The 25,386-nt window shown below is 43.8% G+C and overlaps 1 long non-coding RNA gene across 1 annotated transcript; it reads left to right on the forward strand.

The window, feature by feature from the left end:
* Positions 1-877: 877 nt before the first annotated feature.
* On the forward strand, positions 878-24,946 carry LOC146597203 (uncharacterized). The gene is made up of 3 exons (XR_014895557.1): positions 878-920; positions 17,054-17,207; positions 24,836-24,946. It is a non-coding gene; the product is annotated as an uncharacterized LOC146597203 (long non-coding RNA).
* The last annotated feature ends 440 nt before the right edge of the window (positions 24,947-25,386 follow it).

Raw genomic sequence — 25,386 nt, forward strand, 5'->3', positions numbered from 1 at the left:
AGCAACAGGGAGCAGCCAGAGCTGGATGCGGCCTCCCATCGCTGGTCAGCCTTAGGGAGCCACAGTAAAGAGGCAATTTTATCTTTGCCCTTTCTCAGGGACCTGTTTCACTATCAGCAGCCTAATAACAGCCCCTTAAGTTGTGATAATAGCAAATATCAGAGTTCAGGACAAATAATCCCAGGAGACAAAGGTCCTTCAGGTCCTGCAGTTGTCCCCGGGCGATCCCCACGTGCTGGCGAACGCTGCTTGCTCTCACACCTGACTGACTCCGCGGCACGGCGAGCGGCGGCTCTGGGCAGGCCGGCCGTCACCCAGCCTTAGCCCCGCGCGCGTGCACCCCGTTGGCCGGCCAGCCCTGACCGCCACAGGCGCTCTCGCTGGGTTTTCCCCGTGCTGCTCCTCGCGAGCCGCAGAGATTCCCCTCTTCTCCTCTCTGGCAGTTCTCTGGCTGTTATTAATTCTTTATTAATTAATTTCTGGCCTTCCTGGCTGCCTGCCTTTGTTCTTAAATTTGAGATGTTTCCTCAGGATATCATTTGAAGTATCAGTTTACTTTCACTGTGGGGTTTACTGCACAGGAGAAAAAGATACGAATGTTTCTTTTAAACCCTCACCACCTCTCTTAGAATAACRTGAATCATCTGTCCCCGTATTGGGCTTTGCTTGTCCTACACCTGCACTGTGGCCACAAGTGCTTCTCTGAGCTCTTCTTATTCACCTCAGATCACATAACTTCTTCAGTACAACATTAAACTTCAGTCATCCTATGGTTGTTTTCTGTTTAGGAGACCCGCTTCTTTACCAGCAGAAAATGGTCTCTGACCCAGCCAGCTTTCAGTAGAAGACATTAAGTAARAGAGACCGGGAAAGAGGAAACCCAGCCCAAGACACAGCACACACCTGCAACACTGAAACAGGTATTTTCACCTCCTTGCTTCCCACTACAGCTGTCCCTGCATAAATAATTAAATAATTATTTAAGCCTTCATTAGGCCTTCTGYATTTGCTTAGCCCCTTATATGCTCACTGAAGGAAGTGTTTTAGTTCCTATGGTTTCCCGAGTCCTTCCCAGGCCTGTCCAGGGGTAAGCTAATCTTGCACTTRATGGACTAAAATGTAATTCTGGGCTTGTTGACTTTATTTTGGTGGAACCTTTGTTACAGTCCTAGCATAAGAGTTTTGTGTTGCTTGACTGAGTGTTATGTTCTGGTCAGTTAAAAAAAATGCATATATGTATCAAGCACTAGCTGGTGCATGGAGCTTACTTGGCAGACTCCAACAGAGCAGGGTAGCCGTCTGTTATATGAGGTGTGCTCACGTTGAGTCACTTATCCAGTTAATAGTGGTTTCTTCTAAGTGCTATTAGTGCCTGTAGAGGGGGTGCACAGAGTAGGTATGTACCCTCTGCTCTACCCCTCCCATGGGGATGCTGCCTTGGCACCAGCTTCTGGAGAGGCTCAGAGGTGGGCAGAGAGAGTAACTTCTATGACCTGTGCTAGGTGTACGTGGATTTCTGAGGCTTTGCTTTTTGGAAAACCAAGCCTGAGCTATTAAAAGGGCAAGAAGCTTAGAGAGTAATGTGCACYGCTGTTAAACAGCAGTGCTTTAGGGAGTCTGAGGCAGGCAGCTGTCCACAACTTCTGCTGCCTTTGGGATAGCAGCTGTGCTCCCTATACAGCCATAGGCTATGTTTTCTGATTTTTCTTTTATAAGGGCCAAACTAACAAAATGTCCTGGATCTGAAGTGTGGCTGCATGGATATGTCAGGAAATGAGCATGTCATTTAATAAGGTTTAGACTATTTTGTGGTCTTCTAGTACAATTTTTTGTTCTGTGAGTGCAAAAAGGGCTGGGTTAAGCTGCTTGTACCCAGCAAAGTGGTGGGGGTGAGAGCAGTTAATTAAGGTGCACAGGGTGCTAGTGGCACACAAGGCCATAGCTGCAGCCTGTGGTGTGGTCTCTAGTGAGAAGTTCAGTTTCAGCAGGAAGGACTTCACYGCTTGTTAGAAATAAATTATGAAGGGAAGACTAGACTTAGCTGAAAAAGAATTCTAAAGTTGAAATTTATCATAGATTCTTCATACTTAAAATTCAGTACAAATACAACCCTCAGAAGATAAATGCAGTTAACAAGAGAAAATCAGATTGGGATAGCAAAAGAAACTGGTTCAACAGGTACTTAAACAATGCCTATTAGTGCTTAGGCTGTCAGACAAGTGTGCCAAAGTATTGTGACCTGCTGGGTCCAAGCCATGTGTGTGACTTATATAGGAAACCTTGGTAAAGTTGTAGCTTCAGCTTGGTGGGAAACATGAATTGCAGGTGATTCAGGGACAATATTTTCTTGTGTTTGAGCCAACTATATCATATTCTGTTATTCATGATTTCTTTCATTGACTTTGGTTACCAGCCAGGTTTAATTTCTGATTGCAAGTGCAGTGTGCAAATGATTAATGATATGCACACAGGAAAAGCAATATTTTTCCCTGCTTGCACTTTGAGAGGCACTGATAGCTCCCTATTGGGACTGGTGACAGCCTGGGTGTTGGGACATTGTATGGGCTGTGTGTCCCCTTGGTGGTTGCAGACTCCCCTGGTGCTGGCCTGGTGCTCTGATCACACCTCCCATCCAAGCCAGACTTTGACCACTTGCAAGGAATATGCCTATCTGTTATTGTCAGGAGTCAGTCCTAGGTGTGATGATCTGTTATTTTGATATATAGAGTAGTGCACTGGAAGTACTGCTGTTTTCTGCCAGTACTTATGATCTAGACCTCCTTTCAAGCAAGCCARTGAGGTTTTATTCTCTTGATATGAATAAGAGCAGGGTTAAATATCTGGAAAAATTTCAGCACCAGGTCTATGAACAGAAGAAAATCCTTTTTTCCTCAGTGTGTGTTGAGATAGGGGTGGGCAGTGTCATTAGTTTTCCACAGTCATCTACTCTCTTCAAGTGCCTTGTCTCACCTACCATGACATATTTAATTGCTTGTAATGTTCAGTACTTAAAGTACTAATAATATACAATAAAGAATTCTAATTACATACTACATGTGTTTTATTTTGCCCGTATTTGGGAACTATTCTCTGAGTGAGTTAAGGGTGTATTTTGTTAGTGTTTTTTATTTTWGTTTTTTCTTTATATGCTGGAAAAGTTGCTTCCAGGAGGGATTTATAGACATGAGATGCATGCTGAGGAGCTCTTATGCTTCACACTAATTGGGTACAGTATGTGCACAGACTTGCCACATGGGCAGGTTGCATGGGAAATGTAGAAATATCCTGAGTGAGTGCAGGAGGAGCCCGGTATGAAACATATTCAGAGTAGTAATTACTTACTTAGTCATCACATTTCTGGCAGATTAATAAACTCCCATGACACCTTTTGTTCTGCCATGACTTTTGTTCAAGAGTTAGTTACATTATTCAAAGTCCCTTCTATGCGGTTACTTAATTATTGTTTTAGGTGTTTTTCCTCTTCAAATAATCTTTTAAAGGACTACAAGGTACAAGTAACTGAGGGAGAACTATGCTTTAATGGCAGGTGCATCTTGCAGAGTACAGCTATTCCACAGATGTCTTTCATTTTTTAAAGTCTGAACACCTGTGGGGGGAAGACAAATATAGTCCACCCTTCTAATCCTCCATTTRGCTGTGGCCAAACTAGCAACACATGCTTTTGTTGGCACAAGAAAACAACAGTTTTCCTGAGCTGATAGGAAGCCTGAGGCTTAGCCATGAAGGTTTTTGCAAAATCATATAGGAGAGTAGGTTGTTGTACCTTCACTGAGACCATTTACAGTTTTTCCTAATTCTGCACCCTTTTGTAGAATTATTTATCTTCATTACAAATGCATGTTATTCATAATAATATTGTAAACTAAAGAAACTTTGCCAAAGTTTTAACAATAAGAATTAGGCCTAATTTTAATTTTGACCTAGAAACAAGTTCTTTGCTCTGTACGATGCCCTTAGCATGTCTTCTAAATCGCATTGAAAGCCAAGCAGAACACCATGTTTTCCTGACTCTGTTTCCTTAAACTTTTACATCTAGTCAAAATTATATTTTCTTCAAATGCATTAGACATTCTTGGTAGTAAGTCAGTGTGCTCTAGATGTAGTCTTATTATAATAAAACTTTATTATTTACATTAACAATCTCTAGTTTAGTCAGCTATTCAGCTACTGGTGGTAGAGCCTGAAGACATGCAAAGTGAAACTCCCAGCTGTTGCATATTATATTGACATACTCCAGAGAAAATTATCTCTTCCTGTCCTTCACAATTTCTCGTTATTATCAATGATGAGATTGGTAATAACAGAATACTGCATAGATTCTTGTCTCATAATTTTTCATCCTTTTGGGCATGTGTTAAGGAGAAGTTAAGCAGATATCCTGTACCATCAGTGGCAAGCTGAGTGCTTACAGATCTTGAAATAAAGGAGCATTGGGTTTTGCTGCAAGAGCTCTAGAAGTGCATAGCCCAGCTATTGAGCTACCAGCAGCTTGCTGTCGTTGGTTATGTTGCAGTGAGCATTGCCTAAGTCACACAGGTGTATGTAGGTGACCCTTGATATTTTGTGCACCTCAAAGGAGGGCTCCAAAGGTGGCTGTGGCTGCCCTTGCAAATACAGCCCATGTTGTGGCAAGGCCAGTTTGTGAATGCTCCCAGTTTGCTGCAGCTCCCTAAAAAGGAATTTCCTCTCCCACATGCATGCACTAGTAGTGATCAGCATTTCCACATCCACCCTCTGATGGCGTCAGTGGTTAGGGGAAAAGCCACCAGCCCTACAGCACCTCTGAGCCCCCTTTGTCGCGGGGCCACTCTGTGCTGTCAGTTCACATGTGCAGCAACGTTTGTGCAGAAAGGCTGCCATCGTGTGGCATGTCCCTGGCCCTGGGGGAGGCCTGGCTGATTTATCTCTCTCTCTCTCTCTCTCTCTCTCTCTCTCTCTTTTTTTTTTTTTTTCTCCTCCTTCCTTCTCTTGGCTCTGCAGGCCTTTGCAGGCGCAGAGCRTCKGGCTGCTGCAGCATGCTGAAGCAAGCTTTTTCTCCTCTGAGATTGGCTCTTTCACTGCTCTGCTAGGAAATGAGCAGCTTGCATGCTCTCTCTCTCTCCCCATCTCCCCCCTGGTTTCTGTATGTGGTGGGAATAAAGTAGAACTGAAGGCCACTTAAGACTGAAGCCCTGTAAAGCCAAAATGCTGTTTGACAGCTCAGAGTTCTTGTGGAAATGTTTTGAGTTTCCTAGCRAGGAAATACGTCTGCTGAAATGCTAGTCTTCCTTAAAGGCCAGGGACAGGAAGGTGGCAGCTCTAGCCTGCACGTCACAGTCTCTCCGGAAGTACAGCCCTCCATGCTGCAAATCYGGGATGGCTGAGAGCATTGCTATTAGATCTGTGTTTCCATTTCTCTTATTGGTGAAGCATTTAACTGAAATGCAAACCCAGGCTGGTTTCAAAAGGAGGGGAAACAGACCAACTCGGCCTGGTTCTGGCACTAGCAAAATGAGATCCATCTTTCCCTGCCCTGCTTCTAAGATATAAAAGATCCATGTTTGGGGGGTTAGGATTTGGTTGGAATTTTGGATGAGGAGACATGGTAGTATTTGCTTATAGTCATACAGGAAAATAATTAGTGCAGCAAAGCAGATTGATGGGGTGTTTGACCTCTGCATTCTCTGTGAGAGTGGGTAGAATTAAGTCCTGTGCAAAGGGACTCTGTATAATTCTCATTCCCAAAGAGACATGGGCACAGGGGCATGTTTACTCTGAGCATGTGGGCACACCCTGGAGTTTCTCCTAGCTGACCAATGCATGGCACAAATGTAGGACAGGGAGAAGAGCTGAGTTATTCTGGTCTAGTTCCTGRGATCATTAAATATAGACCTGGTACTGAATGTATATTTCTGGCATATTCTGGTGTGGGACATCTTAAATCATATTTATAGTAAACATTATTATTGTTTATTTTAAGCTGAGCTTTACTAAGCAAAGCCTGGAGGTAAGGAAATTTGAAGCATGCTACAGTATATCAACAGGCCAGGAGCCCCTAGCCAGCTGCCTTGCTTGATCTTGGGGCTTGCCTCTGATAAGCCATCTCTTTCCTCTAAGCCATCCACTTTCCTCTAATTAAACTAATGTGAGCATTGTTGTGGATATTAGCTATTCATATCTGGGAGAAACAGAAGTCAAGAGATGATCATGCAATGCACAGGATTCATGCAAACTAACATTACACACCTATGACTGTTTTATCCACCTGTCTTGGGGCAAAAGCACTGCTTTATGGAAGAGCCTGTTTCTCCCTAGTGCCCATTCAAGCACTCCAGCCCTGTAGCTCAGGTGTCTAAAGCTGGGTCACCAGAAAGCCCTCAATGAGCCCAGGACAAATGGGAAGGAAAAGAAGGCTTTAGTCCTGGCAGCTGAGTCGCATCAGACAGGAAATCCATCTGGCCTCATGTCCCACGCGCATGAACAGCCCAGGACAGTGTATAAAGGCAAAGTAAACAGGTGATAATTCCCTTCTGTACTCTCCTAGGATGCTGGGATCTACAGCGCAGACTTCTTGACCCAGAGAAAGTTTTGTTTTAATAGTCCCTGACTGGTTTCTGCTCTAGGAGTTTGCCTAATTACCTTTTAGCTGCTTGTAGGCAGAGACAATAGTGTCTCTCTGCTGTATGTGAATACCTGCAAAGCAGGAAGAGAACAGTAAGGCTGTGAAGCCAGAAAGATACTTTGAGCCAAATGGTCCTTTTTAGGATCATCTATGCTGCTTGTTTACATACCTGCTGCTTAGAAGAAATAGAAGGAAAGCACTGAAACTTGTGTAAACGCCTGCACAAAAAGGCCCAAATGAAGGTGTAACTTAAATGGGCACCAAAAAAAACTGTAATTTTGGTGCTTGTAAGGGCTGTTGGCCCAGTGGGAGTTGGAGCCCCCCCCTCCTTCAGCATGACCCAGCATGACTTGCATGTACCAAGTCCTAGGGCAGGAGAGAAACAGCACAGCCCCCAGGCAACAAGGTAGTAGTGTCTCATATAGACAGAGCAGATTTTGATTGCTTTATAATGTTGTTTTGAATCTCTCCCCTTTTATCATTCTCAGGCTGTACCCATATTACTTTACCTGATGGCTTTTAAAGAAATTGCACATGTATTGCAGTTCACTGCAATGACTAGTATGTGAGAAAAGATCATGAATCGCACGCAGCACTGTAAAGGAGCTGCAGTATAGTGCTCAAGGTTTCGGTTATTTCCAGGGAAATTAACAAGTCGAATTAAAAGATAAAAAGGAAAGGTCATAGATGCTCGCAAGGCATTTGAGATGTAGCTGAAGATCGATTTCAGCAAAACTGAGCAAGAATAAGACCAAATATGAATCTATTTATGGTTTTGAAAACCTCAAAGTCATTTGAAAGTGCCTTTCCCTGCCTTTTGAAAGGGATGCAAGATAAGAATGAGTCACTGACTAAAAATAAAAACAAGCCTCCTTTTGCATCCTTAAGCAGGAAGTGGGATGTGCTGCACTAATTAAGAGCTTAATTGGGAGCGCTGTGTAGGCCAGGTGCACTAAAAAGGGAGGCCAGGGAGAGCCTTTCTTGGRCAATTTCCCTCTTTCAGGAATTCTTCAGCAAGAGGCACAAACATTTGATATGAATCTCTTGCAGGGGTGACTCCTTTGGCAGTCTGCATGACAGCACACCTGTATGTAGGGGATATCTGTGCACTGGAGACTGTTCATTTGTGTGCAGTGGTCTGTTGGTCACCTAGCATCCATCAGGAAAACACACTGGTGAGATAAGTGTATTAGAGCTGGAAAGTGACACTTGGATTCAGCTTTTTTAAAAGGCTTCCTGTGCTGGGTTTTACCTGTTTAACAGGGACCTTATGGCTTAGTTAGATGCTCTGATAACCTCCAACTTAGTACTGCTGGAGGTTGCTATTACAGTGTTAAATGGCCCTGCCTGTGTATATTTTAACATATTATGCTCCTTGTGACTTACTTGGTTATTGATCCTTGAGTTACAGAACGTTTGGAGTTTGAGTTGGATTCAATAGCAATTTTTAGATGTAGAGGTTACTAATTCACTTGATTTCCCCCCCCCCTTTCTGTTTACAAAGGTGGCACATATTGCAATAGCAATGCTGTAACCTAACCTCAGACAAACCACTGGTGCTTTCCTGAGTGGTGTCAGTGGAGACCTGAGAAAAGAGCCTGAGATGGCTGGTGTTTCAGAGCAGTTTGCACAGCTGTGAATCCTTATGTCAATATCTGAGATAATTTATTAAAATGGGATGACATATGGGCTGTAGACAGCTATTTTTGCTTCAATACATTTTTTTTCTTAACTGCTATAATGCAAATCAATGTGACTAAAATAGAACAAGGGACAGATTATTTGGGCTCTTATTTTCTACATGTCTGTGACTTCTAGTTGGTTTTTGTGTGTGTGCACTACTACATTTTAGGGCTGGAAAAGGTCAAATTGATCAAATTTCACCTGATGAGTCAGGAGAAGCATTGGCTTTAAGAGAGCGAAGTGACACTCATGGGGCTAAAATTGGGTTCTGATCTCCTTGGTCTGGGATAGCTTCACTCCAAAGACAGAAATTGAAACCAGCACATGAAACAATATCTCTCTTCTGCTATTTAAAAGTATACATCTAAAAGCAAATGGAGCATAATTTCTGCAGTGGGGATATGCAGAAGCAGTGAAGTAGATTATTCTTCATGTTCTTCTGCTTCAGGGGAAAGGCCTAAGATGTAGAAGGGAAGAGACTAGTGTGTATTTGGTAAAAGTACTTTCAGCAAGTAAYACTTAGCATTTGCCTCTCTTGTAACATTGCTAAGGTTCAGGAGGCAGTGTGCCTAAGCTAAAACTAAGGAAAAAGACTGCAGCTTTCAAATATCCATTGTTTTAGGTATCTTTAGAAAAGCAGTATGCAAATGYGCAGACTCCATCCTGGACAGGTACATCTTGCTCCTCAAATAGCCTTTACCATCCCCAAAGTGCTGCCTTAACTATAGTTAGAGCAACTAACTGACAGCCTGGGGAGCTGCAGCCTCTTCCTRTTCAAGGTAAACCAGGAGACTGCAACCTGCTTTTGTCATGCACCGTGTTCCCACCTGGCAAAAACCAACTGCGGAGGTGATTGGGCAGGCAGGGAGTGGGCACCTGGGAGAGGGTGGACTTCTGTGGCTCTATATTTTAAATAGCCTCCCAGTCCAATTGTACCGCATGAGAAATGAATAAAGGGCCATAGAAGACAGCCATTGGATAGGCACTAGCCAAAGATTAGACACTCTCAAAATAATCCTTGATACAAACCCTGGAAATTCAGGGCATATATTTTCTTTATGCTGTATAGAAAGGATAAAAAATATTTTGCAGTCAGTGTTACGCAAGAGTGCCTCTGAACAGAAGCTACATCTAGCTAGATGCAGAAAGGTACATACCACACGGCAATTAAAGGCAGCGTATTTTGCTCTATGTTGTTGAATCACTAATGCCTCCCTTTGACCACAGTTCCTGGATTACTAACCTCAACCACATTTAATTAGAACACAACAGGCACAGAATAAGCTTATCAAACAGCCTGTGGATGTTATAAAGTGCTGTTCCCCTTTGGGAAYTGTGGTCCCTAGATGACTCGCAAATAACCTTGAGAAGGAACAGACATGTCAATTCTTGAAGATCAGCTTGTATATCATAGAAAAGCAATGTCTGATTTACGTTAATCTACTGTGGTTAATCATGTTAATTCAAGCAGCTGTTAAAGGCTATAAGCTTAATGATGAGTCATCTACAATTATCATCTTGAATATTCCTGCTTAGAAATCATAGAATCAGTAAAGTTGGCAGGGACCTCTGGAGATCATCTAGTCCAACCCCCCTGCTCAGCAGGGTCACCTAGAGCATGGTAGACAGTGTTGCATCCAGGTGGGCTTTGAAGATCTCCAGAGAAGGAGACTCCACAACCTCTCTGGGCAACCTGTTYCAGTGCTCCATCACTCTCWCAGTGAAGAAATTCCCCCTCACGGTCAGGCAGAACTTCCTGTGSTTCARTTTCTGCCCATTGCCTCTTGTCCTGGCACACGGGACAACTGAAAAGAGTCTGTCCCCWTCCCCTTGACACCCTCCCTTCAGGTACTTGTACACATTGGTAAGATCCCCCCTCAGTCTGCTCTTCCCCAGGCTAAACAGGCCCAGCTCTCGCAGCCGTTCCTCRYAGGGCARRTGCTSCAGCCCTCYGATCATCTTCGTAGCCCTACACTGGACTCTCTCCAGTAGCTCCACGTCTCTCTCGTTCTGGGGAGCCCAGAACTGGACGCAGCACTCGAGATGAGGCCTCCCCAGGGCTGAGGAGAGGGGCAGGACCACCTCCCTCGACCTGCTGGCAACAGTCTCCCTAATGCACCCCAGGAGACCATTGGCCTTCYTGGCCACAAGGGCACATTGCTGGCTCATGGTCAACTTGTCATCCACCAGCACTCCCAGGTCCTTCTCTGCAGAGCTGCTCTCCAGCAGGTCAGCCCTCAGCTTGTCCTGGTGCCTAGGGTTATTTCTCCCTAGGTGCAGGACTCTGCACTTGCCCTTGTTGAACCTCAGGAGGTTCCTCTCTGCCCAGCTCTCCAGCCTGTCCAGGTCTCTCTGAATGGCAGCACAGCCCTCAGGTGTGTCAGCCGCTCCTCCCAGCTTGGTATCATCAGCAGATTTGCTGAGGAGGCACTCTGCCCCCTCATCCAGGTCATTGATGAGTAAGTTGAGCAGGATGGGAGCCAGTACTGAGCCCTGGAGGATGCCACTAGCAACAGGCCTCCAACTGGACTCCACGCCAAATATGCGTGGAGTCTCAATTATGTTTGTCCTAAACTTCTAGGATAACTGAGTAAAGCTCAATGCAATACCAAACTGCTTAATTCTGTGCCCTTACGTAACAGGACGTCTGCCCTGTAACTAGGGCTAGGTTACTTAGGTTTAGTTCAATTCCTTTCCCATGTACTCTCGCTGACCATAAGAGCAAATGCAAATAGCTGCATGTATCAGTGACTGTGCCTACGCTTAGATGCTTTGACCACAAATAGAGAGCAAGGGCTTAATGAGAGGGGAAAAGGAGGCTGTCTGCTACTATTTATGTTACTATAACAAAAAAGTTACTATTATTTTAATGTGTGCACTGTAGAAAAAGAAGGGAGGTGGGGCTGCAGCACAGGAAGATTCCCTGGCGTACACACACCTGGAGCAATTTAATTTGTCACAAATTAATTTGACTGCTCTAAACTGCCAGTGCAAGTTAGGATGTTGCAGGCAAATAGGCCCTCTGGAAAGCATGCAGGCTAGTGGGGGTGACCAAGACCTTGACATAACCGCCAAGATATGAAATGTTGTCTGTGCAGGATTCRATGTAAAATGTGTTTTAGAAATTGTTAGCTTATGTTATTAAGCCAAATCTATTTTTTGACTAGTAAAGAACCAGAAAGAAATAAAATATTAGGCATTTAAAGAGTGAGAACTTGTAACTTTCTATGCATAGCTGAATACTTACAGTTGGATTCAACCCCTGGAGGCAGTGACTGAACAAGCGGCCGTTTCAAACGACGGGAATTCGTTTCAAACGACGGGAATTCCTGGCATGTGTTTCACTGTGGCCACAATCCCTCCCTGTGGAGGAGGGATGAGGGGGGATGTTTTGGCTATTTTTATTGCTGTTTGCTCTTTTTCCTCCTTTTTTATATTTTTCACTTAAAGATCTTTAGTACACAATCACAATGAAAATGAGAAGCTTTGCATAATATAACATTGAAAATAATGGTTTACATGTCTGATACCATATATGACTATACACTCCCCATCACAGCTACAGAGGCCTCTGAAGGCCATAAGAGGAGGACTGTAATTTGTCTTGTTTCCTTTGGCAGCRATGCCTGCCCTAGGACCCGCTGTTGGCTTCTCTCTGTGCTAACCTCTCACTCGGGCTGATGCAACTCTTTGGGCTCACACCATGAACCATGTTGGGTCACTGACACAATTTAAAACATCCTCTTTCCTCCACACTTCTCTTTTTCCAAATTTTTGAACCCAAGTGAGTTGGGTTGCCTGATCCTGTTTGTGACGAAACCCCACAAGACCGTTCCTCTGGCGAGCTGAGCAGGCAGCGCTGTGGCTCAGCAATGGCAAGAGCCTGKGCTGGTGCAGGGGAGCATCTCCCCCTTCCTGCTGCAGCAACAGCATCGACTCTTCTGAGATGCAACTTGCCCCGTGGTTACCCCAGAGCTTTTGGAAATCCCACCCATGSTTCCTCTGTCTCCTGTTGTCTTTCACTCTTTTCCTCCACCTTTTTTTTTTCCTCTCCCTTCCTCCCCTCCTTGTGTTCCTGGATTTTTTTTGAGTTAAACAGAGTAAGATGTTGGTGGAGTTCTGTGCAGTGCTTGCACTTGTCTGTGTGGCTCACTGTTTACTTGGCACGGAGATGTGGCATTTGGGACATCAACAGGAAATTATTTGGATTATCAGATTTATAATTGATAACACAACAATGCTATTTGTGTTCAGCAGCCTCTCGGGGAAATGGAGCATAAGCACAAAGGGTTTTGCTTAAGCCTTTAAGGGTTTTAGGACATACAGTATACATTCAAGCAGACAATACTTAAATGGCCCTATGGACATATGCCAAACACCCAGATTAACTGTTAACAGAAACTCTTTAAGAGCATGGACCATGGGATTTCCTGGGCAACTGGAGCACTTAAGAGTGGGAGATACACAGCACTGTTTTAAATGTCTGTTTTACATATGGAAATAATACTACCTAAGAGTTGGCAATAGGAAAGTAATTATTTTATTTATTTTTATATATATATATAATATATATTTTAAGATTCATACCTTGGCATTTTGAATGAAGTAGTTTTTGTCCTTTTACTTCCTTTCCTGTTTGCTATATTTGATGGGSAGTTATTATGGATCTGCAGTTTGTGCTGGGATAGCTGCCATTGGGGAGCTGCTCATGGGGTTGGGTTTCATGGCTGGGAAKGAAGCATGAGGGCTGGTGAGCACTGTCTTTGCTGACTTACTGCCACCTGCCCAGGAGCAGCACTGCTGCTGGCTACCTGGCAGCCCCAGGGCAAGCAGCACCTTTGCCCCAGCTGCTCCTTGGTAATCTGGGCCCTTGTTGGGGTGGGGGTCAGGGCACCTTCTCTGGCGGATGAAGTGTTTCCCTGAAGTCACTGTGCTGTCAGCTGGAGACATCGGGCTGAGCCTCGCTGCGCTCACAGCTAATTTTAGCGTGGGGAACAGGGCCTGCCAGCAGTGCTTGACCTCTGCACGGCTGCCGCCGCAGAGCTGAACCAAGGGTGCAAGCTCGTGGCTCCCGGGGGCTGCAAGGGCTTTGGGCAGCTCTGCTGTGGCTGGGAGGGCTCCTTGTGCTCGTGAGGRGCAGGGGCTGAGTGGGAAGGCATTAGTGGCGGCAAAGCTGAGCAGGGAAAAGGAGGTTGTTGGGAAAGGATGAAGTGAAATTTTGCAGAGAATTATTGTGCAGAAAATAGTTTTCAGCTGTACTGTTAGTAGCTAGGATATAAGCTCCCAGGTTTCTAATGACTTGAAGCTATGTATTTTTGCCAAGTAAGCATAGACAGCTTCTTCAACATCCGGCAAATGCTGGTGATGGGCAAGGGAGAAACTGGAGTGACTGGTGGGAGAGGAGGATGCTAACTGAATACATGCTTTACAGGGGCTTACCCTCTAACTAGAGTTTAAAGTCAAATCATGAAGAAATACAAATTTTGCTGAAGTCCAGTGATATTTAAAATTAAACTGTCTCTAGTAGAAAAAGAAAAGGTTTAACTTTAGGGGGTTTGCTTTTAGTGTGCTTGCTTTCTTGAGCAGTTTTGCTGAATTATTCAGTTTTTTTCTGAAGTCAGTCAAAAATCTGACATCAGACAATTTGCTGTATCAAACTGCTACTGTTYCTAATCAGCCAAAAATGGAGTGTAAAAAATATCATACTTGCCAGCTGTTCATAACGTGGACAAAACTAAGCTTAACTCTCAGGGTTCCTTATTGTTGTTCTTGCTGCTCAGCAGTTCTTTCTTCACTGATATGGAAAACAGCTTTGTTCAATCTACATATGTAACTTTTGACAGGAGTTAATGGAGTTAACTACTGACAGCTCTACAGGTAACTGCCTAGTTTCTTAACAGAACACCAATAAAAGTCAGCAACTCAGCTGCAGACTTCAGAGACTGTYATCTTTGTGCCTGTCCCTGCAACTCCCTGCAGGGTGAAGTGCCCTCACTGGGCTAGGAAGGGGCATTTTACAGTAATCTGGCCTGGCAGAAAGAGAAGGTGTCCCAGAAAAATTTTCTGGGAAAATCTTGTGCTGTTCCCTAAGGCTGTTCAGTTAACTACTCTGGTCTTCAGTTCTTCCCACCTCAGAGGACAGGAAGAAAAGAAATGGATTGTTCTAAACTGGATCTTCCTTAGCTGGAATTGGCCACTAGCTGACTTGGTTAATGGTTTTCACGGAAGATCTACTATTTGAGGACTTCTACTGTGCAGTGCTGATGAGGATTGCCCAATAATGGCCCCACTTGGAAAGAAGAAAGGGTGAATTGCTTCAGAAATAAAATCGTGAGTGGTGAAATAGAAGATAAAGGACAAAGGAATAAACATCRTTTACTCTTGCCTTGGAAAATTACCTTACTGGAGGCAGTTGAGGGACATAGAGTAATGAGGTAAAAAGCAACTTCAGGTAACCTCTGGAATCCTACTGGGATGAGCTAACTTGGTGTTTCTGTTAATACAGTGAACAGAATGAACTGAGCTGAAAAGCCAACACATATTCACTTCTACTAATTCTATTATAGAAAGAAGGAAAAGAAGTCTAATCTCTAGCAGGAAAGGAAAGGCAGCCRGAAGAACTCATTTGCCCCCATAAGCACATCCAGAACTTCTTTGAGGCACCCTAAAGAAGCAGAGGAGCTCAGGACCAGAGAGGAAATACCATAGTTTTGTACTATGCACCTGTGTGCTGGAGCAGATGTGCCCTGGTGGAAGTCGTCATGAGCTGAGGAAGGAGTTGGAGACACGAAACTGAGAAGTTCAAGATCAGAGAAGAACTGGAGAAATACAAAGCTGTGTGAATGGGGCACTCAATGGCAAATGACCTCTATCCAGTGAATGTTTGGTGCAGACTGGAAGGACAATAATGACCCACATATATTTGGAGGTGTTTTGTGACTGGCCTCAGGCTGTGTAGTCCCATAAAAACTTTTGCTTGCTGCTGCCAAATATATGCAAGACCTCCACAGAAGGACAGGGAAAGTGATTTATAGGTATGTTTAGGAACATGTGCATGTGAGAGGGTAAGAATTAATAACTTTGGAAGGAAGATGGAAGATTTTTTTTCCTTTATTYGGAATTCAAGGCAAGTCAAAAAATGTGGAGATGTTTGTAACTGTCAAGTTAATTTAAAAACATGTAGCCATACCATATTGCCTCTCTTGGGAAACCATAGCTACATGATAACATAATTAACAGTTCTACAAGGCAGGGAATTATCAGATCTCTGTAGATAACAAGAACACTTGTATACCTGTGTATGTACATGTATTTACAAATATTGAAGATATAAACCCTCTAATTCCATAGTGAGGTAATGGGTTGGAAAACCTCTCCATTTCACTGGATCATGCTTCAATTCCCTCATCTTTYTGTGAAACATCTCTTACTGTCTGGTATGGCAGGTACAGTGCTGAACCACTGAGATATTGGTGTGTCTGGGGACTGACACCAACACAGTAGTTATTTAGCTTCAGAGAAGAAACTTATTTGTAAAATACATGAATGTTCCAAACTGAGCAGATTGAAATCTACCTACTTTGTGAAGAGTTTGTTCTTCATTCAAACAATGATCTCTAACACCACTGAAATCTTCTCACCAGTATCAGTTTATCAGCAGGTGGCTGGAAACCACAAACCACAGAGCTGGGCACAAACCTTCTCCGGGGTCTGAGGGAGCTGTTTGAGCTGCTATTTGGATTGTGATCGAGCTGTATCCTGTAACTGCACTAATGACCTTGAGAAAGGACGAGTCCTAAGGACTAATAACTAGGGTTTTCTAGGCCATCAGTTTCTCCCAGATGGTCATTAATCCCCAGAAAATGTGCTGTGCCTCAATTGTTAATGCCTAATTAACCCCACAGTGGCAATATCTCTGCAATAGCTACAGGCTTTCTGTCCCCCTTCTTATATTTAAATGTATAGAAAACCCTGATACTTTGCCACCAAGGTATGCATTTTCCAATAGGCACAGCAGACTGTAACATATCAATTACACTCCAATTACTGGAAAAGAGATCCCTGTGGAGTATAAATATGTCAAATGACATCTTGTGCAGCTGAAGGAAATGCATTAGCCATTAAAATGCTGCTGATCCCTGTATTGTGTATGTATTGCAAAGTCTTGTATCAAAATACTGCCTTGGCAGCTGTGATGCAGAAGAGGTGGTGTCAGCTTCTCTTGTGCAATCCTCCTCTGGAGGACTCCCTGGGCTCTTGCATATTCCAGTTTTCCTGGATTCCTGAGAACATGTGGCTGTTGCTGTCGCTCTTGGAGCATGGATAGGCACAAGGAGCAACAGTCACCAAGCAGTTAACAACTTGGTTTTTCTTCACTCAAGTCTTACCTCCTGCAACTGTGGTGACTTTGAGATTTACTAAATCTGTCTGGCTACAGTAGGCAGTGTGGTGTTACTGGTGTTTCACAATCTCTTGCTTTCACACTAGCCCTGTGGAGAAGGGGATATTATGACCCTGATTTTACAAAGAAGGAGCTAAAGCAAAGAAAGATTTCAATCCCCCTTAATTTTGGGTATCCAGGTGAAGCCATCTTTGACCAGACTTTTCCCACTGCCCTCAGCTCATGTGTCAGGAAAACTTCAAGCTTTTTACCTGATCCCAGCTCCTCCAGCCCTTCTTGCTTTCACTCCCCTCCCCGCCTTGGGGTGTTTCTCTAGCATATCTTCACCACCACCTACTCTATTCCAGGTCTGCACAACTGAGTTGTCAGCATCCCCCTCACACCAACTGAGCTTGTGTGCTGGTGTGGGAAGTGCTGTTTGCCCCCGCAGTTCATGAAACAGCAGCATAAAYCATGTCTCTCCAAGCAAGTTGCTGTCTGGAGCAAATGTGCATCAAGAAGGTAGAATAACTCCCCCCATGTCACTTGATTCCTACAGATACTCAGAACATGGTTAATTCTGGCTTGAGTTTCAGAAGTTCATACGTGCAGGCCAAATTGCAYGCCCCTTCCAGAGCACCCAAAAAACAACAGCCATAATTAATACCAGACATCCTATTTGCTTTTAAATCTCCCTCTTTTGTAGGCCTATTTAGAAGGCCTTGAGAGATGCTTTGCTTATTGTCTTACCCATTCCACTGTTTTCTGGCCCTCTTTAAGTGTCTCWSWGAGACACTTAAAGAGGTCCACTCATGGTCCTGGCCCAAAGGGGCTTTCTGCAAATGGTCTGCTCTGACTGCACACCCAGCTGGGGAGCTGATGGGCTGGGAGAAGACACAGGAGCCTTTGTCATCATACTTTAAAATGACTTGTTCCAGATGATTGCTTATGTCAACAACCTTCAAACTTTAATCATCAACTCCTACTGTGAAAAGATTCATTCTTCCTATTTTTCCATGTGGCATACAAATGGTAATAAACACGCACAAGCACTTGGCCTGTTACTCCAGCTGGTCTAGGGACAGTACGATTCCTACATGTCTGCTGGGTCTTTCCTGGCATATTTTGAAGGTAAAATAAGAAGCTGCTAAACTCTGCCTTCAAGCCCTCAATGACTTGCAGCACAATCTTTTCTTGTATCAAAGGAGTAAGGGACAGGAATCAGATGAAATGCACTTACTCCTTTGCCATCGCTATTTATCTCAGCAGAGTCCCTCTTTAATCCCAGGATGGAACCAGTCCTGGGAAACCAGTGATGCTTCTATTTTAGCTTGAAGCAATCTGGTAGCTGGAACTGCCCAGCTACATGCAACATATCACTGGATCAGACCTGCAAATGTGGTCCCCCAYAGCTCACTTAGGTATTTGTCTCTTTATAGCTTGCTTCAGCATCACCTCTGCTACCCACTTACAGCTGCACTTAAAGCACAGCGTTTCCTATGTGTCTGTTTTCTTGATGGGGGCACATGGCATTTTAGATTTTTTTTTTTTTCTTCTCCTGATGAGAAGGGCACGGCCCTAAGGGCAGTGCCACAGGGCTGCACTGCCTAGGGCAGGTGGTGGGGTGGCCACTGCAGTTGTGTCCTGCTCCTGCATTTGTGGCAGCTAGTCCTATTCTAAGGCTACAGCTTGACACTGAGAAGTGKTTTTTTTCCTTTCCTGTAATGCTTTGTCTTTTCTACACTGCTGAGAAGCAAATGGTTGTATGCCTGCAAGGGAAGGATCAGCATGTAAAATGGCAGCGCTCAAAATGAGCAATGCCAGTGACTTGTACTGTTGTGGACTACACAGATAGATTTGAATAATGACAGCATCAAAGCTGAAATCTGAAGATCTCTTTCCCAAGCTAAAGTAATCTGAGCGTTTGTGCTAATTCATCAGCTGATTCAGCTTTTTGCTCAGGAGTTTTCCTGGCAGATGAGAGAGGTCACCTTGAGTCAACTGCTAGCTTGGCTCTGATAACAGGCTGCTTGGAAAGCAGAGAAGCTACAGAAGTGGGCTCCCTTCAGGGACAGCCGTCTACTTTGGGGGTTTTGTTTTGTTCTGAAAATCTAAATATTGAGGTATGAGATAGAAAGGAAGTTGAGGAATACATATTATTTCAGCAATAGATCGTTAAAAATTAATCCTCCTAGCTGTGATAAACAGGAGAAGAGCTTATTCTTGCAATCTGTATTGAATGTGTTGAAGCTGACAGATCTTAAGGATTTACTGTGGTGGCTGTATGATGAGATGGGAGAAGCTTTTCTCCTTTCCAAAAAAAAAAAAAAAAAAAGAAGAAAAAAGAAAAAAAAGTGATCCAATAGTTCCTTTTTTGTTTTTTTCCCCTATCATGCTGAGTTTTTCGCTCTGAAAAATGTTTTTCTGTGATTTAGGCTCTATATAGAAAGCGATATAAAAGACAAATCTGTTTTACTTAGCCTGTAAATCACTAACTTGCTTTAATCTAGTTGTTGATCTAAAATTTAAATTAGCTTGGATGGAACTGGAATTAGGTTTGGARACTATTCAGCATAAATTTAAAACCTATTTAAACCTATTAGCCCTTCCTGAATTTCACCCTAGCATTCCTGCATGARGTATCTGCATGCAAAGTTATGGGGTATTATATTAGCAGGGAGCCTACACCTCCAGAACAGTATCTATTCATTTTGAATTTGGATATCTATGCAGATAGAAGCCCCATACTCTTTTTCCAGGTGAGCTGATACTCAGCTGGTGTAGGAGAAGAGTAAGACTTGGATACTGGTTTTAAATTACTTTCTTCCCCCCYACCACCACCTTTTTTCTTTCTTTTTTTTAATAGTGGGAAGTCAAAGATGGCCTGTGGCCCATGCATTAATACAGAACAAAATAGCTCCAAGAGATTGTCCACTAGATGGAAGTGTTATCCGATCCCTGTGCGGGGGCTGTACGGTAACAAGGCAGGAAACATCAAACAGATGTGGAAGCCCAAGAGACTCTTCCTCCAAATGCATTACTATTGCCCTCCTTTTCTGCTGGTGCACTTGGAGCCAGTTGTTTTGTTTGTATTTCTGCCATCTTCTCCTCAATTATTTTTTTAATCCTTTCCTCTTTTTTTCTTGCTTTTAAAAAAGACCAAGTACTTAAGTGCTGTGGCACTGCTGCCTGCCTCCTCCCTGCCACTSCTGCTTGCTCCTCATGCTTTAGCTTTGATGCCACAGCACCTTGGGTCCCTGGTAGCTGGTCCTTCTGCCACTGTGTTCTGCATTCCCACACTTCAATTATTTTGCATAATCCTCCCAGAAAAGCTCTATGCTTTGAGCAATTGCTTTTACCTTTGTCTCTGTGTTGGTAATCCCTGTGCCCTCTTTTTCCTGYGCTCTTGTCTCAGGTCTGATCATGCTTACCTTTGAAGCCTGGAGGCTAGGGAGTATGTGTTATTATGAAAGGGATGATTACATTTCATTACTCTGTAGAAATTACAGTTGTTAATGTTTTCAAGAAGCCAGTTGAATGCCTAGTATATCAATGATAGTAGGTGGAAAGGGAAGAATTTGTTTGACATTTTACCTTTACAAAATCAGTCTTAAAATTTATTTTTGTCCAAAAGCTGGATAAATCCCTTAGAATCTTGAAATTTTATGGAAGAGAAAAACCTAACCAACATGATTGGAAAAATGATGGGATCAGGACCCATACCTGTGTCCAACTGTCATGATCATCTATCTAAAATCATTATAGCTATTATTTTCTTAGTTACAGGCAGGACATACAATTGTCTGAGAAGGGAACATTAAGCAGTATGTCAAAAACATTAGCAAAATGCTTTTAAATTTTAAAAGATACTAGAAAAGGGCTTGTCCTCACTGTAGCTGGTGTGGGTTAATTTTGGTGACTTTGCTCTAAATTACTTTGCATCTAAATTACTTTTCATTTTTCTTGGATATATTTTTTGATTACTAAATGTTTTGGGGAATCATTTGGCACTTGAACATACACTTAAACCCATTTACTGTGATGTAAGATGTGCTTGSTTTCACCAAAGTAGGTGTGGTTGCCTCTATCCTGCTGCAGCTGTTGCTCACCACAGGTTTTCCCACTTGCATGTTGCATTGCWGAGTGTCTGTTGTTTCACCTGTGTTTCTTCCATGATGATAGGTCTTCCTAGGCAACTTGTAGCCTCCCTGTTTAAATGCATTAYACCAAGTTTTGTTCTCTGTGACTCTGGCTTTCCCACGTTGCAGTAGTTGGGATTGTCCTGAAGCTTCAGCAGAGACCTCTCCTCCCCCACCRGTCACAAGGAGACACATGTGCGCTATTTAAACTTCAGTTGCTCTGTGCACATCTCTAAATAGATATCATAACAAATGCAAGAGAGCAGACAACCGGGGTTTAGCCAGAATAACAGTGAAACAAAGAAGCTCTGGCATGAATGACAAGAAAGTTAGCTACAATAATAGGATTTTGGGAGCCTGTGTCAGGTACCCAGATACTAAGGGAAATAGGTGAGATCCCACCACCAGCTGCTGTGTTTTGTAGATTTCCTAATTTTTGCCTAAATAGTTGGGCCTCAACTAGTGTTTAAAAGCTGTGGTCTTCTCTCTTCTCTCCCTTCTGTCCTTGTGTAACACCAGCACATCAAAAGGAAGACGCAGAGAGAAGCTTGGAAATAGCTGCTCTGTGATGTGGAGAGACGGTCCGCTTCCCAGGTGTGCAGAGGCGTTTGAAAGCCTGGCCTCATCCACACGCATGGCACAAAAGCTCTGACGGCACATGCAGAAGGTAGCAGTTCCCCCTGCGTTGCCCAAAGAGTGACGAGGGTGTCTTTTGCAATCCTGCGCATCTGTGGCCGTCCAGCAGGAAGGTGTGCTGGCAGGCGCAAGCTTACTCAGCCTGGCCTGCCCAGCTGATCCAGGGACAAACCTACAGAAAATACACTAAAACCAAGTGCACCCTATGATGTTTTTATAGCCCAGGTATGGTCACAAAGCAGAGTTCATGCTGCAAAGTGTTTGAAGTGGGAAGATGAGGAATGCAGTTATACAGGAGAAAGAATTTGGGTGGGAATTGAACTCAGGGCTTTGATGACAAAGCTCCAGTGAAGGAGGCTGTGGTCAGCTGCAATGTTTGATCTCCAGGTGGGGTTTTGCCTATTAAAGGTTTACTGGACAGCCCTTAGAGAAGAGAAGGGTAAGGCAAGCAGCATGAGGGAATGGCATAAAAAAGCTGCATGTAGGAGAAATTCAATCCTGCAAGTACAGCTGCCCCAGCTCACAGCCTTGCTGTGAATGTAATATATCTGCCAGGAGCAGAGCAGGAAGAAAGGGCGACCTTAGCATCTGTTTCTCCAAACACTCTGGTTGCACTCATTCTTAGTTTACATAGACTGTAAATAATTTARTAGAGTATAGCCTCCTGAAGCGGAGGAATGAGGTGGCCAAGGTACAAARTCTCATTAAGATTTCTCCAAGGGTACCTCACAAATCTCAGCTTTCTAATCATCTCCCTTTCTTATTTCTCACTCTCACCTTAGTTCTAACTGGAAATTAAAATGTAACTAGAGCAGAATCAGAAGTAAAAGCTGTGGAAAATCATCTTTTTCTTTTGCTGTTTATGGATGTTTGGAGAACTGTGCAAGTTTTAGTTCTGYCTGAGTTCATCACTGACCTGGAAAATCTGTCACAGTGATGTATAGACACAGCTGCCTATAGCTAGTGTGTATACTGTATAAAGCCTGGAGTTGCCAATGTATTTGTTTTCAGAAGCAGTAGAACCAAACAGACTCTTCATTTCACCTCACAGATGTTCCATTTGTGGAGATTATTGCAATATGCTAAAAGATAGGACCATGTAATAAGTACACTTTATGTTCCCATTTTTATATATTATTCTAACCTTGCAGATAAGGGGCATGAGTTTTACACTTTTCAATCAATYGATATGTGAAATGATTCCTCCTACTGCATCTTTCAGCATTTCCTTCAGAATGACATTAGTTCCAAGGCTGAAGAYGTTCATGATTCAACCTCAGCCCTTTCCTAAAGGGAAATGCCACTTAGATAACCGCGAGCATTTATTCTTGTGAATTGCAACCTTATGGTCACCACCTTGTCAGTTCAGGAACTCAAGGTACCTAACTAACTTCATGTACATGATGCTTGTTAAGAAGTAGGAARCTTCCCAAATTTTCCTCACCTTCCCAGACTTTGGTGGGAAATCCACTCTCCTTATTCCTTCCTCTACTGCCACTTGATTATTTGTTTTTTGTTTGCTTTGTGCCACAGTGTCAGGGATAATAGCAATAACCCCATGAAAAATTCAGTCAGGGATATCCTGTCTGTGTTCTGCTGGAAAGAGGCTGTGCRGAACAAGAAAGGGAAATATGTGCCTTGCTTTACCTGCCTGCTATTATTCAAACTGACTGTGTGGCATTTTTCAAGGAAGACTACCCAGAAGGAAAAGAGAAGGCAAACAACAATTAATACAAGGCAGTGCTTAGAGCCTGCAAGAATAATGATCGGGTTCTTCGTACCAGCCTGTCCCCAGCTGAGTTACTAGACCTTTTTTTGCCCTGACTTGAGAAGGAGATAAAATACTAGTACTAATAGAGTATCAAGGAGGGGAAAAAACCTTCAGGCAGTAGTAGGGAGGGGAAACTTYAGGAGCAGACTCCATCTTTTCCTCCTGCAGGTACAAGAAAAGCCTGCAAGGGGGAAGTGAAATTAAGGTGGGTGCTCTGCAGACTGTCCCTGCAACTTCTTGGCGGGGAGAGCCAGGCTCRGGAAAACACTTCCCTTGCTCTGTTTGGTCTTTCCTGTTGGATACATAGGCAATGTAGCCGGCTGTTGGGAGCCCGTGGCATGGAGCGCCCCTTCACTGGCTGGGCGCAGGGTGTGGGGCACACGATGTGGGGCCAGGCCRGGTGGTGGGACTGTGGGTTTCCACGTGGTGCAGGTTGAAGGCAATGAGCTTGGCTACCYGAGGGTGGCCTTAATGGGGGCAGGTGCTCGTGCTGGAATTGCTGTAGGGCGATGGGTGCTGGTGCCAGTGCCGGCCAGCAGCACTGCCTCCAAACGAGGAAAGCAGAGAATCCAGGGCATCGGAGCAGCGCATACCCTGTGGGCAGGCCCTGTGCTGGCGACTTTCTTCTTTCCTTTGTATTGATGGCGGAGAAGGAAATGCATTCAGCTCCRGTGCCTGCTGCGGCAAGCCATTAGCTGCCTCCCGTTTCACAGCTGGGTGCCATTTTCCTCCGGGGCAAGAGGTGAAATAACCATACTTTGAATAAGGAAAACTATGCCATTAATAGCTTTTTGAGTTATGCCTTTAGGGAGAGATTGTCAAAGGTACTGAGCAGGGTCCAATTTCTTGCTCTGCTTCTGAAATCTTTCTCCCTTACTGCATAGGCTCCAGGGGGGCTCCGGGGCACCCAATATAACTAATTGCAGGGCCATGGCCTTGACTAGCTTTCCCCTCAGGTAACCAGGCTGCAATGTCAGAGCGAGGGAGTGAACACAGTCTTGAGCTACCGCTGAGGGTTTCCACCAGACCAAAAGTGTGGCAGGTACACACTACAAGGTTTCTCTTGAGGAGTGTGTTTTGCTGCACAGAAGCAAAAGAAGGCACTTTTGCTTCTCTGCAGAGCAGTCATCCAACAACTTAGTACAAAGAATATGGGATATATATCGTCTGAAAGGCTAGATCAAGTCAAATGTTATTGCCACTGAAGCAAGTCGCTTTTTTTTTTGATAACGCATTTATTGATAAGAGTATTTTAGAGATTAGAATAGAGATTTGTGACTTTTGTACCTCGTCCTAGCTGAGCATGCTGTGACTACCTGCCAGAGTTTCAAAAGGCCTTCTGCATAACTGGCTTTTTGGGTATGTGTCTTCATGCTCACTGGATTTATTGCAGGTCTGCAGCTACCACTGACTTTAACACTACTGAACAGACAAATCAAAGGTGGGAATTTGAAACACCAAGCACCCAGAAAACAGAGGTGTTCCCCCAAATGAATTTATTCTTCTACATGAAAGGTGTTATATTTCAGGTATAGTTGTTACACAGCTATCGATACAGATATCAAGCTATATAAATAATATAGTTGTCTATATTAAATATTCAGGCTCTGAGCACCGCTAACAAAGGCAGAGGCTACAGAGCTCCGAGAGCACAGAGAAGGGAGGCAGCTGCCAGCTGCAGCAGCCCTGGGCTACGCTTCGAGAGCTGCTGGATCTTCTGGCATTTGGTCCGAGATCATGGGAAACTCCTGAGAGCCACTGAGGAACTCGAAGGGGCCTGCAGCTGACCAGTAAGGAGACCTGGGAGGGGCTGACTCTTTCTCCACAACGGACAARACAGACTTACTGGCAGCTCATAGAAACAGATTCCCTATGTGGCCAGAGGAACTCTTGCATGCTAGTCAAGAACAACTCTGCAAACAGGAGCCTTATCTGAATGCAGAATATGCAAGACATGCTGTGAAGAGCACAGAGTTAATACCCAGACAATAAAAAGTCCATATTGCCATGCCATTTCATTTGGGAGTGCTATGTAATAAAAGAAGGTACACCTTTCAAGCTGCATGATTTTCTTCAGGCTAGTCTAGTTTCGAGTTAAATGCTATGACATTTGTCAACTTAACATGCTTTTTTTTTTTTTTTTTTTTTTTTTTTT

Source organism: Rhea americana, unplaced genomic scaffold (assembly GCF_003343005.1).
Source record: "Rhea americana isolate MKP2758 unplaced genomic scaffold, rheAme1 scaffold_19, whole genome shotgun sequence".
Lineage (NCBI taxonomy): Eukaryota > Metazoa > Chordata > Aves > Rheiformes > Rheidae > Rhea > Rhea americana.